The sequence below is a fragment of the Hippopotamus amphibius genome, chromosome 8 (assembly GCF_030028045.1).
Source record: "Hippopotamus amphibius kiboko isolate mHipAmp2 chromosome 8, mHipAmp2.hap2, whole genome shotgun sequence".
Taxonomy (NCBI): Eukaryota; Metazoa; Chordata; class Mammalia; order Artiodactyla; family Hippopotamidae; genus Hippopotamus; species Hippopotamus amphibius.
This window is the reverse complement of record NC_080193.1, coordinates 21,561,218-21,573,745: the sequence shown is the minus strand read 5'-3', so window position 1 is coordinate 21,573,745 and position 12,528 is coordinate 21,561,218. Positions and strand designations below refer to the sequence as shown.

General features: G+C 57.4%; 1 protein-coding gene across 22 annotated transcripts in view; it reads left to right on the top strand.

Moving 5' to 3' along the window:
* NCOR2 (nuclear receptor corepressor 2) overlaps positions 1–12,528 on the top strand; it is a 225,897-nt gene that overhangs the window by 24,178 nt on the left and 189,191 nt on the right. For 21 of the 22 annotated variants that reach the window (XM_057746319.1, XM_057746323.1, XM_057746326.1 and 18 more), the window contains exon 2: positions 9,180–9,226. The exons of the other annotated variant lie outside the window; for it this stretch is intronic. The gene's annotated coding sequence lies outside the window, so the exon portion shown is untranslated. The remainder of the gene's footprint in view (positions 1–9,179; positions 9,227–12,528) is intronic. 22 annotated transcript variants of the gene reach the window in all.

Sequence of the window (12,528 nt, the reverse complement as noted above, 5' to 3'; positions counted from 1 at the left end):
GCGGGGTGGTGAACTTCTTTGGGCCTCAGTTTCCCCATCTGTGAATTGGAGTCGGGCTAGTTGGTCTGGGACCTCGCACGCCGTGAGTGCGCATGCGTGAGCGCATGCGGGCGGAGCTATTATTATTGCCATGGTGACTGTCGTGGTTGTTTCGCCTGCGATCAGTGCAGGTCTCTCTTGGGAGCCCAGACAGGTGGACTTGGGGGCTGGGATGCTTGTGGGCAGGGGTCAGGGTGGCTCCTCATTTTCCTCCTGACTGTGTGCTCCCTTTGGAGGGACCTTGACCCCCCTGGGGTGGGGCCGTGTCCCGCATGGTTGGATGGGCTGAGCCACCTCTGTTGGGCCACAGCCCCTCCTCCCCTTCTGTCCTCCCCCAGGCCCTGTCCACTCACATCCACGCAGGCTGTGGCCTTGACTTGGCTGCGCGGCCGCCCTGCCCCCGCACCCGGCAGTCGCTGGCTGCCGCCGTCTGGTGGGGAATCAGAGACCCGGGTGAACTCTCGGCGATTGCCTCTTCGCAGCTTCAAGGAGAGCCGGCCTCAGCTGTCACTTGAGAAGGAACATGAAATATCCCCGTGGCTTCTAAGTGGAAGAGCTGCCTCCCTCCCGCTCTGGCTGTCTGGGCTGCCTGCTCCCTGCAGTGACAGGGAAGGGTGACACCCGGCCCCAGGGGACAGGGGAGACGTGCCTGTTCATCTGGTGTGAAGAGATGTGCCTGGCAGGCCCAGGCGGCTCTGGGAGAGGTGTTAGGTTCCCCCCGCCCCCCCAACCGCCTCAGGGCCCTGACCTGCTTCCACCGTGGGTGCCTAGGTCACACTGACCAAATCCAGCCTGCAGGGATGGCTTCTGGAAGTTATGCCTGCCCCTTGGGGGCAGTGCCCAGATCTGGAGGGTCCCGTATAGGGCCTCTGTAGAGCATGTGTTGTGGCTCTCTCATCTTGGTCTAGTGCAATTCGCACTGCCACGTGGAGGCTCATGTGGGCATCACTTCCCTTTCCTCACAGCAGCAGGCCCTGCAGCGGCCCCCCGGGCCCCAGGTGATTTGGTAGAATGTGACCTGTGCCACTGAGGGGGTTTGAGATGGGAAGGGAGGGGCTGCAGGTAAAGGAGCATCTTTTCTCAAAGGCTGGCCTGGGAACCTCGATCCAGCCCTGAGTGAGGGATCAGGGCAGGGACCTTGACCCAGCCTCCTGGGCTCATTGGCAGATTGGTAGAACTTGACTTGTGCCCACTGAGGGGCTTGCGATGGGGCGGCAGGGGCTGCAGGTGGAGCATTTCCTCTCTGAGGGCTGGCGCCGAGGGTCCTGGGCTGGCGCGGCAGAGCTTGACAGGGTAACCTGCCCTGAGAGGAGGTGATGAGTGGTCAGAGACATTGTGGGTTAGTTTGTGGCTCCTGCTTAGTTGTTGGGCGCTGGCTTCCGGCCTCTGCGATGCCTGGGGTGGGAATCGCAGAGAACTTGCCCGCTGGGGGACCGTCCCAGCTGTGCAATCCCTCTTGGAGCCTCAGTCTGTCCATCTGGGAAATGGGCGGCAGCCGCTCAGGAGGCTGCAGGGAGGATTAGGTCGCGTTACTGCTACCTGGCTCAGGGACTGAGAACACAAGGCAAGGGTACCACTAATAGTAACAGCGCTCAGCCCTGTGTGTGCGGTTAATGCCTCCCGGGCACCCATCCTAATTTCTCCTCTCACTGGTCGTATGACCCCTGGGGCAAGTGACTCAACTTCCTGAAGCCTCAGTTTCCTCATCTGTAAAATGGGCATAATAAAATAATCTTCCTGGGGACTTCCCTGGTGGTCCAGTGGTTAGGACTCCGTGCTTCCACTGCAGGGAGCATGGGTTCGATCCCTGGTCCGGGAACTAAGATTCTACATGCCGCACAGCTCCATAGACTTTAAAAAATGATAATAAAATAAATAAGATAACCTACCTGAAAGGTTGTCAGGAGTTAAATGAGTAAGTAAAGGCTCGACTTGGGGCCATCACAGAGTAGCTACATGGTAGTTATGACCACTGTTATTATTGCCTTTGCTGTTTTTTGTGTGACTGCAGCCAGATTGGATGTAGCTGAGTGTGAGGGAGTGAGGGCTGTCTGGAGGAGGGAGTCATTGGGTTTGTGAATGCGGGTGGGGCTCTGATGGGTATGGGAGGTACACGGGGGGCTTTTTGGGGGTGGGGAGTGTAGAGATTGGGCGAAAGATGGCAGGCAGGTGCAGGTGTCCCCCACTGTCTGCTGTGATCCTGGCCCCACTGTGCGCCAGGCACTGTCAGGTCTGTTGTGAGTTGGCTGGCCCCACTGTGCACCAGGCCTTCTCTCAGCCTTGCTGTCAGCTGCACCTCACAGCGTTGGCCCTCCTGTGCTGAACCCTCCTCTGTACGCAGCCTCTTTTACTCTGAGCCTCACCCTGCTGGTCCCACTGTGCATCTGCCTTTGGGTCAGGCCTTGTGGCCTCAGTGAGGGATGAGATAGGCCTTTTCCTGGGGGGCTCAGGGTCTGTTGGGGGTGGCCAGGCAGAGCTTTTGGGTGAGGTGGCAGTGAGGGCCAGAATATGACTGGACTAACTAGAAAGGCTTATTCATTGAGGGCCAGGGAGAGGACATCATGAGCTGGGCTTTGAGGAATGTGTAGGAGTTCTTTGGAGAGACACCTTGCTGTCAGCTATACCAGGGCAAGTTGTGGGCACAGACCTGTCTGATATGGGTCAGTCTGGGTGTGAAATGAGCACGTTGGGGAGGAATTTGCCAGGGTCCCTGGGGTGGAGTTCGGGGGGATCAAGAAAGGGTGCACATTCCAGCTTTTTTCTTTTGTTTCTAGCTGAGAGACTTGGGACAGGTGACCATTCCATCCCTCAGTTTCTCTGCTTCCCTATTTCTCTTGAGCGTTGTTGTGAGGATTCTGAAGTGCAGACGTGCACGAAGTGCTTACAGTGATTAATAAGCTACGCCGTCCAGGCACTGTTCTAGGGGGCTGTGCTGTATTACCTCATTTAATGGTCACAGCAGCCCTTGGAGGGGACGCTGTCACCACCCCTCAGGTTACAGATGTGGAAATGAAGTGACATGGGTGCCCAGTGCGGGAGGGGCTGAGCCGGGACCGGAACCCTGGCTGCTCGTCATCTGCAGGGACTCTGTCAGCACCCGCCCTCCTTCCCACACCTGGAAAGTGTGCCTCCTGGGGCCCCGCCGAGGGTGCGGCCTGCGTGGCTGGAGGCCTGCAGGAGGCTGAGCTGGGAGGGAGGATTTGTTCTGAGCCCTGGCTTGTGCAATCACTTTTAGCACCCTGCCCAGGGAGAAGGTGGAGGCAAAGGCCTGGCGTTGCCAGGGCCTCAAGGGGCCAGCAGGGTCGGGGCCTTTTCCCTGGGTGGCTGCAGGAGGGCATGGTGGGAAAGGCCTGGAGGTACTGAGGTTCAACTGCCAAGCGCTTGCCTGGCATTGAGCCTGGAGCCCTTAGGTTCTGACCTTAGGAGAGACTCCTGTGCAGGGAGGGGCTGAGGCTGGGCTCGGGGAAGAGGACACTGCCTCCAGGGAGCTGTCAGGGATTGACCAGAAGCGTCCTCCCTGGCCCTACCTCACACTGTTCTGCTTGGTTATGTGTTAGACCAGAGCATGCCGCTCCCCTCCTGTGGCCTCACTCTGGAGATAAAACCCAGGCCAGGGTCCCTCACCCGCCACAGCTTCTGGTTTTGCTGGATCTCACCTCCAGGCCTCTGCATTTGCTGTGCCTTCCTCCTCTCTTCAGCCCTGGGCTTCAGTGTCACCTTCTGGGAGACCCTCCCTGTCCTCCCCCTCGCCCCCCATCATGCCTGACTTTCATTGCAGGTTTACGTCTGTTACTTCAGTCACTGCCCTTTGATGTCATCTCCCTCTTTTCTTTTTTTCTTTTTGGCCACCCCGCACAGTGGCCAAAAGTTGTGGGATCTTAGTTCCCCAACCAGGGATTGAACGCGCGCCCTTAGCTGTGAACGTATGGAGTCCTAACCACTGGACCACCAGGGAATTCCCCATCTTGCTCGTTTCTTGATGTACCTGTGTGGTGTTTGAGTGTGGGTGGGTGTGACCCTCGTCTTTCGTGTTCGTGGTCCCATCCCTGCGCAGGGACTCTGCCAAGCTTGTTGACTGGTGAAAGGTTGATGGTGGTGTCCCGGTGGAAGCTGGACAGCGCTCTCTGGGTTTGAATCCCAACTGGCTCTGCCTTCCTGCAGCTGTGTGGCCTTGGACTGGTGGCTGCCTGCCTCTGAGTGGGGTGGAGGGACACTTTGGGCTGGCCTCTGTGACTGGGGTAATCTGGGTGGTCTTCCTGGAGGAGGAAAATGGCGGTGCTTGTGTTGGTGCCGGGAGGGCAGAGGAGGGTGGGAGAGTTGAGGGCCAAGCCCGGAGGGGGGCCTGATGGGGCTTGTTTGGGGGCTGGTGAGGGTTTAGGCCCTGGGGAGCGGTTGAAGTGCTTGAGTGAGGGTTACTGGGGGAGGGAAGCCCTTGGAAGCCGTCCTCTTTCCTGGGAAACAAGTCTGGTCAGTTCCCGCCCCCCCCCCCCCCCCCCCCCCCCCCCCCCCCCCGTTAGAGGAGAGGATGATGGGGCTGGGTTTCAGCGGTTGGGTTGGGCCAGGCCAGGACCATGGCTGGAAACGCAGGGGATCGGAGTGGGGGCGCGGGGGGCATCTGGCTGGGGGAGGGGTGGGCGCCTGGCTGGGGGAGGGTGTGCCATCCTGGGCCAGGTGCGCGTGGGGGGATGGGTGGGAGCAAAGTACATGCGAGCATGGATGAGTGTGAACCGGTGAATGTGAACAAAAGTGCGTACGTGATTTCAGCTTTGGGAGAGTGTGAGTGGGAACGTATGAGTGTGTGAGCACGGGTGTGACTGAGACCTTGAACGAGGGGGTCTGCTCCGTGGCTTGATCCCCTTGCACAGGGGTCAGAGCTGCCCCTCTCCCGGAAGGCCCAGAGCCCCAGGGACCTTTCCGGGCCCAGGGAGGTCCCACTGGGTGTGTTTCTGCCCAGGGAGCTACTGAGGCCCCTCCCTGCTGGGGTCAGCCTGGGGGCTGGAGCGGCCACCTCGCTCATCCTGCTCCCTGTTTCACACCCAAGGAGGGTCCTCCTCCCCTGCGCACCCCCCACCCAACCCAGTGCTCTGGCTCCTGCAGCCTGAGTTTGAATCCTGGCTCCTTCCCTTCCTCACAGGGTGACCTTGGGTGAGTGACCTCCACCCTCGCATCAGCTTCCTGGGCTGGAAACGGAGGCCCCCACACCTCCCTCCCTCCCAGGATGGCTGTGAGGATAACAGGAGGTACCAGGGAAGCCGCTGAAACACAGAAAGGCTGCAGGAAGTCCATGTGGTTCTCTTCCCCTCCCCCACCCAGAGTTGTCGTGTGTCCAGGCGGGAGCCCAGCACGGCCACCGTGGCTCCCCTTCCGTCCTTCGTCCACGTGGGTTCTGCTTGCAGAATGTTCTCCGTCCCATCCCTTGTCCCTCTTCCACCCCCGCCCGCCCTCCACGCCACAGCCCGAATGCACTCTCCAAATTCCAGTGGGACCTGCCCCTTCTCTGCATGCAAAACCCTCTTAAGGGTCTTGCTGCCCCTGGGAATACCATCCCAATCCTCGAGGCCCCGTGTGATCAGCCCTGCCTCCTCTGCGTCCACACGCTCACTCTGCTCCGCTACCTTCCAGCCTCCGTGCTGTGACCGCCTGTTCTCTGCCTACATCCGCCATCCTCTCGCACTGCCAACACAGCTCCCTCGATTCAGGCCAAGCGCTCCTTCCTCCGTGGGCCGCAGCGAGACTGTGGCTTCTCCCGACAGGTTCCCAAGTTTTAAAGGCTGGGAACCGCTCTCTGGACCTGCATGTTGCTGGCGTTGCTGGGAGATGCTCAGTCTCTCCCCCTGGGGCTTGTGACCCTGGGGCCGGCAGAGGCCCATCTTGACTCCACACCATCGGGCGCTCTGAGTCCACTTGGGGACTGGCTGGAGCTGGGAGAAGGTGGGAAGCATGCGGGGGTCTGATCTCCAAGCTGTGCCTCCACGGTGCTGCCTGGGGAGAGCGCCCACACTCCTGTCCCTGCCTGAGCCCTTTGTAGGACCTGCTGCAGGAGGCTGGCCACAGAACGGAGGCTTCCAGGAGCCTGGGGCTGGGCTGGCTGTGGAGACATGCCCGGGCCTCCCTGTTTCCAGCCTTCCCGCAGGGCCCTGTCTCTGGAGCTGCCGCAGATGGCAGGACAAGGGCCAAGCCTGGGAGCATCGTAGTGAAAAAAAACTTAAAAGGGCAGGAAAGAAGGGGTGGGGTCCTTCCCGCTGAGCTGCCTGCAGCTGCCCCTTTTAGGGCTCCTTTGGGTCTTGGAGCTTTGCCGTGAGGCCCTGCATCAGGATAGCGTAACGCTTCACAGGAACTGAGCGCTGCTAGTGAGCCCACGCTGGCTGTGCCAACACTTTACCTCCATGGCATCCCTGTAAGGTCGGTGTTTTTAATCTATCATCGTTCCCATTTTTTTTAGATTAAAAATCTAAAAATCTGAGTGGGCGTGGCCCGCTCAGCTTGAGGGATCTCAGTTCCCCGACCTGGGATGGAACCTGGGCCCTCGGCAGTGAAAGCTCGGAGTCCTAACCACTGGACCACCAAGGAATTCCTTCGTTCCCATTTTAGAGGTGAAGAAGCTGGGGCTGAGAGAGGTGAAGCTGCTTGTCCCAGGGTGCTCACAGCTAGGAAGGGCAGAGCCCAGATCTGAACCCAGGGAGCCTGATTCCGGAATATGAGCCCTGCTTGCAGCTGCCTCAGCCTTGTGAGAGCCGGCAGCCCCAGCTCCACTCGCCTCTGATCCCTGGCTGGGGGCGAGGGGTGCAGAAGTGTTCCCCAAATATCCACTCAGGGCTGAGATGTTCGCGAATGGATAGGTCTTGGAGACAGCTGTGGGGAGTGGGCCCATTTTCTGGATGGGAAAACCGAGGTCAGAGAGAATTGGGGACTTGCCCAAGGTCACAAACATCAGTAGCAGAGATGGGACCACAGCTAGGTTTTTGATCTCTGTCTAGTGGTCTGCCCATTACTATTTGTTTACTTGTTCTTTTTTGTGCAAAAGCTAACACAATAAAGAATACATAGGGACTTCCCTGGCAGTCCGGTGGTTAAGACTCCATGCTCCCAATGCAGGGGACAGGGGTTCAATCCCTGGTCAGGGAACTAAGGTGCTGCATGGTATGGCCCCCCCTCCAAAAAAAAAAGAATGCATAAACACGTGGGTGCAGAGTAATGCATCGTTGTTAAGGAGACACGTGCAGTCTTCTCTCCAGAGGTGATCAGCATCCTAACTTCTGTAGGAATCATCTTTGTGTTCCAGTGTGACTGCCCCTGCAGACCGCTCTCCTCGTGAAAGCAGAGTCTTTCCTTTCCCAGAGTCCTGTAAATGGAATCCCCGCATGTGCTTAGCACCTGAGCCTGACATTCCTCCGTGTGGTTGTGTGTCTGTAGTTTGTTCCATTTTATCGTGGGGTAGTATTCCGTGGTATGGAAGTACTGCTGTTTGTTTATCGCTTCGTCTATGGATGGATAGATTGTGCTCAGTTTTTTGTGATTATGAGTAAAGCTGTTATGAACGTCCATGCACACATCTTTGCATGAGCATATGTTTTCATTTTTCTTGGGTAAATACCCAGCAGTGGAGTTGCTGGGTCATATGGTCACCCAAATGTATGTTTAACTTTGTAAGAAACTGCCAAACTGTTTTACAAAGTAGTTGCACCATCTTGCACAGCACTATCCATGTCTGAGAATTCCAGTTGCTCTGCATCCCTGCCAACACTTGGCATTGTCTGTCTTATTTTAGCCATCCAGGTGGGTGTGTAGTAGTCTCTTGTTTTTGGTTTAGTTCCTGCTGACTAATGATACGGAACATCTTGTCGTGTGCTTATTGGCTATTTCTATATCCACTTTTGTGAAGTGCTATCAAGTCTTTTTGCCCATTTTTCCATTGGGTTGGTTGGCTTATTTTTTTAATATAAATTTATTTATTTATTTATTGGCTGCGTTGGGTCTTTGTTGTTGCACGTGGGCTTTCTCTAGTTGTGGCGAGCGGGGGCTACTCTTCATTGAGGTGCGTGGGCTTCTCATTGTGGTGGCTTCTCTTGTTGTGGAACATGGGCTTCCGGGCGTGTGGACTCCAGTAGTTGTGGCATGCAGGCTTCACTAGTTGTGGCTCGCGGGCTTAGTTGCTCTGCGGCATGTGGGATCTTCCCAGACCAGGGCTTGAACCCGTGTCCCCTGCATTGGCAGGCGGATTCTTAACCACTGTGCCACCAGGGGAGTCCTGGCTTATTTACTTGTTAGTGTGCTTTTTACATTCTGGACACTATTTTTTGTGGCGCTGGTTTTGATTTTGAATGGTGACTCAGAAATTCTTGAATGAGAGTAGTAAGCCCACCCCTCCGTCAGGTGTCACTTACTGACTTTTTATAGGGTCTCCTGGGAAGTTGATGGGGGATTTTCATAGCGACACTGTGATCTGGACCGGGGCCCCTTGGGGGCTTTGCTGGGGTGTGGGCTGCCTTTATAACCACACAGTTCGGATTGGAATCCCAGCTCAACTTCCTAGCTATGGGACCTGGGGCGTGAGACTTTGATTCTCTGAATCTCAGTTTCCCTCTCTATCAAATGGGATAGCAGTACCGCCTCATGCGGTTGTTGTGGAGAAATGCTTGGCCTGATGTACACAGTGCCCCAGGCCCAGGCTAGTGGGCTTTGCCGTCTCTACCCACACATTTTTTAAAATTAATTAATTTATTATTTTATTGGCTGTGTTGGGTCTTTTTTGTTGTGCCTGGGCTTTCTTTTTAGTTGTGGTGAGTGGGGGCTACTCTTCGTTGTGGTGCGCGGGCTCCTCATTGCTGTGGCTTCTCTTGTTGTGGAGCTCAGGCTCTAGGCATGTGGGCTTCAGTAGTTGCAGTACATGGGCTCAATAGCTGTGGCTCACGGGCTCTAAAGTGCAGGCTCAATAGTTGTGGCGCACGGGCTTAGTTGCTCCACAGCATGTGGGATCTTCCTGGAGCAGGGATCAAACCCATGTCCCCTGCATTGGCAGGTGGATTCTCAACCACTGTGCCACCTAGGAAGCCCTCTACCCACACATTGATGTGGTCACACCTTGGCCCACGTGTGGAGGCTGCAATCCTTGCTAACGAGACCTGTGTTTTCCCTTGCAGGTCTCCCAGAGTCTTTGAGGACACAGCGTTGCTGGTGGCTGTTTCTGGTAGGTTGTTGCTGGTGGCTGTTTCTGTTGGTGGTTGCTGGTGGCTGTTTCTGGTAGGTTCATGTCTGTCCCCACTTGCTGTCTCCAGCGGATTCATATTGCTGGGACCTTCTCGTGGGCAGGGGATCAGGAGTTGCCACGTTGCCAGGTTCTGCTGGCGGATGTGGTGGGGGCTCCATGTGGCCTTGTGGGGTGGGGCCTGGGCGACCGTGTTGCCCAGGGTGGAGGTCGTAGGGTGCCCTGGGATGGGATGTTTTCTGGCTGAGTGCAGTGATGTACAGACGGTGCCTGGGAGAAGGGGCTGCCCTGACAGTGCAGCTGGGGGACAGTGGGCTTTCTCTGTCTTGGGTTCATGGGCACACTGCTTCTGTGCCCTGATGGTGGGCTGCAGGCTTGGAGAGGGTGGGGCCTGTGTGCGGGCCCACAAGTTGGGACGTTGGACGTTGGAGGAGGCCCTTGGGCTGGACACCCTTGCACTATTGCGGTCGCTGTGCCCAGCGGGAGAGGAGGTGGCCTGAGTTCCAGTTTCAGTACTGCCACTTTCGTGCTGGGTGCCCAGGGCAAGGCAGTCATTACCCTGTGCCTTTATTTTCCCTTCTGTAACTGGGGATAATGAGTGTCCCTTTGTAGGGTTGCTGTGACGATTAAATGAACTGATGTGGGGCAGCACGTGGCACAGAGGAGCTGCTCAAAAGCCCATCACCACAGTTAGTGTCTTTCATGTCACCCCATTTTGTGACCCTCACAGCGATGCTCTGAAATGGGCTGTTATCCTCATTTTGGGGAAGCTGAGGCACAGATGGGTCACCTGTCCCATGTCTCAGCTGGAAGCACTTTGATCCTCCCAGGAAACCCGGCAGATTCCTCCCCAATGCACCCATTTCACAGCCGAGCAGACCGAGGCCCGTGTTGGGCAGGTCTGTGCCCACTGGCCTCCCTGTCCCCCTGCTAGCCTGGTACATCTGACAACAGGAACCTCCCTAGAGAACTTCTCCACCAGGGGGACTGGAGAGGGGTCCTAGGGGCAGTGGCAGGGTTTGGGGTGTCAGGGGAGAGCGAAGGCAGTGTGGGTGAGGGTGAGTGGGGTGAGCACAGGCTTGTTTGTTTTTTGTTTTCTTTGCTTTTCTGTGGGTTTTTTTTTTGGCTGCGCCGCACAGCTTGTGGGATCTTAGTTCCCCGACCAGGAATCGAACCTGGGCCCCAGCAGGGAAAGTGCCAGAATCTTAACCACTGGACCACCAGTGAATTCCCAGCACAGGCTTGGAGGAGGAGATTCGGGTACTGGCCTGGCTGGCAGAAGAGGGAGGCATCTTTTATTTTACATTCTTTTTTAACCAGGAGAGGCACGCGGTCCTGAGCAGGGACCCCAGAGCCCGGCTGCCTGAGTGCATATCTCCCTCTGCCACTTGTTATCTGCATGACCTTGGGCAAGGCCCTGAGCCACCCTGTGCCTCAGTTTCCCCATCTATAAAATGGGGGTGGAATGAAATCCCCCCACAGAGCTGGCAATGAGTAGATTGTTACTGAGGTTTTGGTGTTTTTGTATTTTTGTTGAAGCAGCCGGGAGCCCTGGCAGAGGAGGGAGCTGAATCTGCGGGTCCCCTCCCGTGTCTTGTCCTCAGCACCCCAGGACAGGGGGCTGCCGGCTGACGCAGTCCGGGGAGAGGCAGTCACGTGCCTTGAGACCCCTGTGGACCTGATGAGGAAACACACCCCCCCTTCTGCCCCCCAGCCTCCCGGAGAGTCAGGAGATTTGGGGAAGCAGTGGAGACACGTCCTGAAGGGCACATGGGGTGCCCGCCCCTTGTCCATGCCATTGAGGAAGGTCAGTGGGTGCAGCTGCTGGGGTGCAGGAACTGGCCCCCGGCAAGTGACAGTTTGGCCCCTACCTGGCTCTGTGTCACGGAGCATCATTCAGCCGCTGGGGCTCGTGACGTGGGGCATGGGCTGCTGTGAGCACCGGTGCCTGGTAAGTAGGAAGCGCTCACTCAGCGCTCCCAGCGTCTTTCTCTACCTCTTACCCAGTGAGCTGTTCTTCCAGGGCTGGGAAGGGCTGTCAGCCGGGCCTGGCCTCGAGGGGGAGCTGGAGGAGGGTCTGAGGAGCCCCCAGCCCAGCCCTTGGTGTTCATGGCGGGGTCGAGATCTGGCACTTTCTGCTCCTGTGACTGCCGAGAACGTCTCACTGCTGTTCCCCCCTCAGGGCCACACCAGTGCAGCTGGGACTGGGAACAGTGTCCTGGGAGGGACAGTGGGGGGGAGGGGGTGGTCACCTGTGTGGCCCTATTCTGCAGAGCGGCAAACCGAGGCCGAGAGATAGGAAAGGGCCTCCCTGAGGCTGCACCATCCAAAAGTAGGTCGGGGTGGGTTTCGGTTCTCATCTGTGACACCCAGCCCCAGATTGGTGTCCTGGGTCCCTCAGGCTGTTCTGCAGTGGGTGGTCCTCCTGCAAACCTGGGTGCCAATCCCAGAGAACTGAGACACTTCTGTGCCTCGGTTTCCTCATCTGTCAAGTGGGTGTCCTCCAAGTGTTGCTGAAGGCACCTCTGGGCACGTCCCGGCTCAGGACTGGCTGCTATCGGGAGATTTTGTTTTTCTTCACTCACTGAATGATTCTTTCTAAAGCACCTACTGTGTGCCAGGCCCTGTTCTGGGTGCTGGAGATAGGGCTGGGAGTAAACTGGACAAGCATGCTGTCCTTCCTGGGTGAGACAGACAGTTCACAAGTCAGACACTTAGTGTGTCCTTCGGAGGGGAGTGCTGGGCTGAAGAACCAGCAGGGAAGGGGGTTCGGGGAGTGTGTGGGTGGTCTGGGGGGTTGCAGTTTCAAATGGGGGGGGGGGTCAAGGTGGGCCTCCCTGAGAAGGTGGCATTTGAGCAAAGACCTGCATGAGGAGGAAAGGGAGCGTGCAGGTCTCTGGAGGAAGAGTGGCCCAGGCAGAGAAAACAGCCCGTGCAAAAGCCCTGAGGCCGGGTGGAATGGGCGTCCTGGTTTGCAGGAGTCTGCATGAGTTGCGTGGGTGGGGTTTTCTTCTCCTTTGTTCCTGAGCCTTTGGGGTCCCTCCAGCAGTCAGGAGGGAAGGACAGCCTTGGACGCTGCCTGCTTCCTGAGCCAGGCCCCGGGCTCCACAGCGGTGGGTTTCATCTTGGAGGCGGGGAGCATGGGCGACACTGGTGGTGTTCCCCCCAAAGTGATCAGCCCAGCCGGGTTTTCTACCTGGCGTTCTTGGTGCCTTTGAAGTTCTAAGGAAGGTGGCCTTGCCTGGGGTGATCTTCCCTCCTCCTGCTCCTGTGCCTCTCCGCCC